The sequence below is a fragment of the Mus caroli genome, chromosome 1 (genome assembly GCF_900094665.2).
Source record: "Mus caroli chromosome 1, CAROLI_EIJ_v1.1, whole genome shotgun sequence".
NCBI classification, from domain to species: Eukaryota; Metazoa; Chordata; class Mammalia; order Rodentia; family Muridae; genus Mus; species Mus caroli.
In genome coordinates, this window is record NC_034570.1 from 7,388,957 (window position 1) to 7,394,956 (window position 6,000).

Here is a 6,000-nt window from a genome sequence, read left to right on the forward strand (position 1 = left end):
GTAAAAATAAAGAAAATACAATGAAAAATATAAGAAAATACAATCAAACAATTCACAAATATGAATAAAATTGTCCAAGACCTGAAAATAGAATTAGAAACAATAAAGAAAATAGAAACTGAAGCAATCCTGAGATGGAAACCCTAGGAAAGAAAAGAGGAACTACAGATGTAAACTTCACCAATAGAATACAGAACATGGAAGAAAGAATCTGAGGTGTAGAAGATATGATAGAAGAAATCAAACCTAAGAGGATCCTGACACCCCCCCTCCAAAAAAAAAACTACAGGAAATTTGGAACACTCTGAAAAGACCAACATAAGAATAATGGGAATAGAAAAAGGAGAAGGTTCCCAGTTCAAAGGCCCAGAAAACATCTTCAACAAAATCATAGAGAAAATTTCTCTAACTAAAGAAAATATACCTATATATGTACAAGAAGCTTACTCAACACCAAACAGATTGGACCAGAAAAGGAAATCCTCCCACCACATAATAATCAAAACATTAAATATATAGAACTAAGAACAAATTTTAAAAATTGTGACAGGAAAAAGGCCAAGTAACATATAAAGGCAGACCTATGAGAATTATACCCAATTTCTCAGCTGAGACTCTAAAAGCTTGAAGGGTCTCGGCAAATATGTTGCAGACGATAAGAGACCACAGATGTCAGCCCTCTAGACAGGCAGGACTCCCAATGAAGGGATAATGGACAATAACCGTCCCATAAAACCTTCAAACCAAAATGAGTCTTGCACACAAGAGATTCAATGACAAAGATAGAGAAGAGACAGAGGATATGGACAACCAATGAGTGCCTCAAATTAATACCTAGGTAAGAACTAATCCCTGACTCTATTCATGTTACTATGTTATGCTTGCAGACAGGAATGTACCATAACTGTCCTCTGTGAGACTCCATCTAGCAGCCAATGGAAAGAGATGCAGAGCTTCACAGCCAAAGATTAGATGAAGCTTGTGAGTCTTTTGAAACAGTTGAGAGTAGGATTGAGGGACCAAAGAAGGACTCCACAGGAAGACCAACAGAGTCAGCTAACCTGAACCCTTGGGGGTTCCCAGAGCCTGAATTACCAACCAAAGAGTGGGCATAGGCTGGACGTAGGTCCCCTGCACATATGTATGAGCAGCTTGGTCTTCATGAGGGTCCCCCAACAACTGGAGCAGAGTCTACCTAGTCCTGCAATGACTTGATGTGTGGAGGTGTAGGCGAGAGGAGTAGTGGTAGGGTGGCTAGCACCCAGAGGAGGACACCCTTCACGAAGGAAAAGAGGAGGGCAGAAATGTGAGGACAAGTTGCATGAGGGGGTACTGGGAGGAGAGAGGACCTGATATTGGAATGTAAATTGAATAGATAAATTTAATAAAGAAAAAAAAAAGAGATAGAGAGACAAGTGTCATTTGTGGTCACAGAGATAGCAGTGATAGTGCCTTTGCTAAGTGTTGACTGTGGTCTCACCTTCTCACCATTTACCTTTGTTCAGGCAACTATGACCAAAGTAACTTGTCCATAGAGCAATGAAAATGTCTTCCTCCCCCTTGGGGTCACTTCAGCCTCATAGTATGATAACATGCTGGTTTGAGATACTTAACTATGTAAAAACTTGGATCCAGCTTGCCAAAATTTCCAAACTCATTGTGCCATGTTTGATTTGACCAGGGTATCATGACTTAAATGCTTTCAAGGGGAAAAACCAATTTTTCTTGCATAAGTAACGTTAAAAAGACATTTTCTCTGTACAGGGTTCTCTGGATTGCTGTTGGCCAGCCATTTAAAGAGTTGAATGTGATGACAAATTTCTCATTGTTTTCTTAAAGCCAGACTGGCTATGAAAATATAAAACCCAGGAAGTCACTGATATGTCTTATCTGAGGTCATCAAGATTTCCTTGCAGCAGTAATTTCCAGATTTAACGTAGGACCCTCTTCAGCACTGAAGAAAGTGAAGCTCTTGGGAGGAAGTCTCAGTTGCAAACAGTGCACACACTGCAAGTCTTGCACTGCCGTCTCAGCCCTGACTCACCACACTGCTCTAAGTAGAAGGAGGTGGACTCCGTGCCAGAAGACTGATGAAGTATGTCATTTGGGAACCATGGGTTCCAAGTAAAGACAGCAGTCACTACATGATATAATATAGTGTTCTACCGATGACACTTTAATTCTGAGGGATGCACACAGGGTGTAAATAATGGCTGCAGAATGACTAAAGGCTCTGGGATGGATTGCCAGGACATACCAGGGCTGCTAAGAACTGCTGCTGTCTCAATACTGAAAATGTTTGACCAGAGGTTAAACACATGAGGACACATACTTAGCTTCAGCAACAAAGGATCCAGAAGCTGGAGGCCAACAGTGTGGAAAGAATAGCCTAGATGAAGAAGAGGCTTGATACAATGCTTGAAATATGTATATGAATAGTATAAAATATTATTTGGAAGCCTGGCTAGGGTAGTTTTCTCTATTCTTTTATTGAGATGAGATTCCCAACATGAAAAATTTAAAACATAAAACTCAGTGGCATTTAATTCATTCCAGCATTCTCTCATCATAATTCTTATCTAGTTCCCCAGAACTCATTTCACCCTGAAAAGGGCTGTATTTTGTGCTTTGTTGTTAAATTTATTTGAAGACAATTGGGTATTCACACTTTTAATGAAAGCACAAAGCCACTTCTATGAAGGAGTGATAGCTTTTTCCTCTAGTGGAAATGATGGGGCAATAAAATATAAGCACAGAAATGAACTTCTAGATGTTGTATCTGACACAAAAATCATCTCAGAATGGACAGTTCATTTAGATTAAAAGCAAATATTTCAGAAAAATGATCATAAGAGAAATTTTGCAAGAGTTTTGCCAGTTTGTAGACTTGACACAAAATTCATACTGCATTTAAAAAAAAAAAACCAAGTTAGTCAACAGGATCTTATCTTAAGTTTACATATTTTCCCATTTTAAAGGTAAAGCCCATGTGAAGAAAATGGAAAACCAAGGCACAAAGTGAGAACAAATATCTATAAACTGCTGATCAAAAAAGTTACTAATGTATTCCCTAGACTATGTAAGGATATGGGAAATAATGGAGCAGCTTGTACTGAAGATTCCATTTGTATTTCTCTCTTCCACTGACAACATTCTGTCCAGGGAGAACATGGATCCGATGAAGAAATGGGGTACAGTTATGTGAAAGGAATGAAGTGTTCCTCATGATGCTGATAACCCTGGACAACACCATTCCCACTGTACCTGTGAAAGTGCACCTTGTAGAGAAGATAGCAGTGTGCTGAAGCTCTCTGTTAAGTCCTGTAACTGCACATGAAGCTACAACTATCTCAAAACAATTTCAGATAAAGACACACAGTGTAGAGTTTGATATCTAGCTCAGTAATAGAGCACGGTTAGAACACACATAAAAGTGACACACATAATAAGGAGTTAGAAAAACATCTCAAATTATCATTTTAAAGAAAGATTTTTTTTTAAATTATGGGAGTAACTACCTAAAGATAAACATAACATTTTGAGAGTGAATACAATCAAATAAACAATGTGTTTGCCTTTTAAACTTTCATAATTCTGAGAGTCCTTTGCTCACATTGACCCACCATATGAAAGACTCAATGGTAGGGTACCCTGTTGAGTCCCAGGGAACTCATCTGTCACACAGGCCCACATGCATCCATATAATATCCTACTTAAGAATCCTAATCCAGAGCTGAATAGCACTGTGACCATGGGAAAGTTAGTTCTATCATCTCTAATTCCTGAGCTGTAAAATTATATTAATAATCCACTTACTTTGTGGAGCTATAACATGCATTATATAAGATAATGGAGACAGGAAATTAGCATTAAGTCTGGCAGTTGGATGTGTCATATAGTGTTCATAAGGATAATTAAAAGTTAAATGTTATTGAGAGGCTGAAGTAAATTGAAAGTAAAAGGACTTCCTCCTTTCCAGATGCATTTTCTTCAGATGGCTTCGTTAAGACATTGAGAGACTTGAGTTTGGAAACATGAGATTCCATGGAAAAAAAGTTGTAGGTTTTCTTGGAGGCAGGATAAACCTTTGCAATCAAGGCCACAGAACAAATGAAAGTATCAGATTGGTTATACTCACAGCAGTTCTAACTATTGAAAGAATCCAGTGTTTCTTATGATGGGATTTTCTGACCAAGTTCACCAAAATCCCTTGAAGAATTACACTTGAGAATTTTGTTTCATAAGTTTTCCAGATGTGCTTATGTGGCCTTTAAAAAATTATTCTAGCATTTGTTTATCTCAAGCATAAAATTCTTATTAGAATTCTGAAAAGAAAATATCTGGGAAGACAAGGATAAAAAGTATTTTGAGAAAGACTTATGAGATAAATTAACAAAATGGATTCATCCACATGGTGTGAAAAATAGGAGAAGACTTGAGATGTTGCAAAGTAGCTTAGTTGGTCCCATAACGAAGGAGACAGAATTAATTGTAAACAAAACAGGGGTCTGTGGCTGCATGTGAATTTGCAGATATGCAGATGAAACTAGCCATGAGTCCTAAGGAAAAACACCACTAAGGATTTTAAGTGAAAGGTGGAAGTAAAGTAGAAGGAAGTGTATGAAAACGAGTGGAACATTTATGAGAGACACCCAGAATTAGAATTCTGCAGAGCTGAAGGACAGTACTTGGAGGCACTAACATTTAAACAAAAGGAAAATCTAAATGAAATGCAGACTAAGTTGAAGTGATTCGGAGGAGAGATGATTAATTGTATCAACCCCAAAGTTGAGGAAGTAGAGTCCAAAGTGGGGATTACCAGAGTGTTGCCAGTTGAAGAGGGCCATACAAATGGAATCTCCCAGTTCAACCTGCTGCATCATTTCCCCGATCCTTACATAGTCAACATTATTAACTAGATCATTAAGTGGACTGGGAAGGAAAGTGTTGTTAGCTCTGAACTACTCACTCACTCTACTCATTTATGCACTATGAGGATGGAGATTTTTTTTTCATTTTAGTTGCAAATTTTTACCTGTGCATTTTAACATAAAGTGCTTTTACTTTTAGTTTCCATTGTGTGTATTTATTGTACATGGCATTTCGTTACATAGGGCATTTTCATACAGGAATAAATTAAATAAAGCACTGGTTCTCTAAAGAGATAAACAAGGTCAACAAGCTCTTAGCCAAACACACACACACACACACACACAAGCACAAAAAGAAAAAAGAAAAAAAAAAGAAAAAGGAGAGAGAAAGGGAGGGAGACAGAGTCTATATTACTAAAAAGGAGCCATTTCAACAGACACCAATGAATGATAAAGCCTTAGGACATGTCTTAAAAAAATATTGCAGTAAATACAAAAATCTAGATGAAATGGACAATTCTTTTTTTTTTAAATTTCTAGCAAACACTTACATAACCTACTAACCAATTTGATAATTAACATTTTACATATTTGTTTTATCATAGGCAAAATGGACAATTCTAAGACCTACCAAAGTTAACTCAAGAGGAGATAAACAATTTGAACCGATTGATAGCACACAAGAAGACTATAGAAATAAAAATTCTTCCAACTAAAAAGAATGTAGACCCAGATGGACACTCTGCTCAATTCAACCAGAATTTAAAGACTAACTAAAAAATTATTTCATAAAATAGGAAAGGTTGCTGCAGAGTACATTTCACAAAAGTCATATCATCTTAGTATCTAAATAAGATGATACAACAGCATATTATAGACCAATCTCTACAATGAACTAACATGCAGAAATTCTCTATAAATGATTGTAAATAAAACTCAAGAACACATCTAGATCATCATTTATCATGATCCAGTTGGCTTCCTTCCAGAGAAGCAGAGATGTTTCAACATGTGCAAGTCTATAAATGCAACACATCATATAAATGAACTTAAGGTCAGAAATCACATGATCATCTCAACAGAAGAAATGACCTTCAATAGAAGTTATATCCTTGCTTTCTTTCTTTTT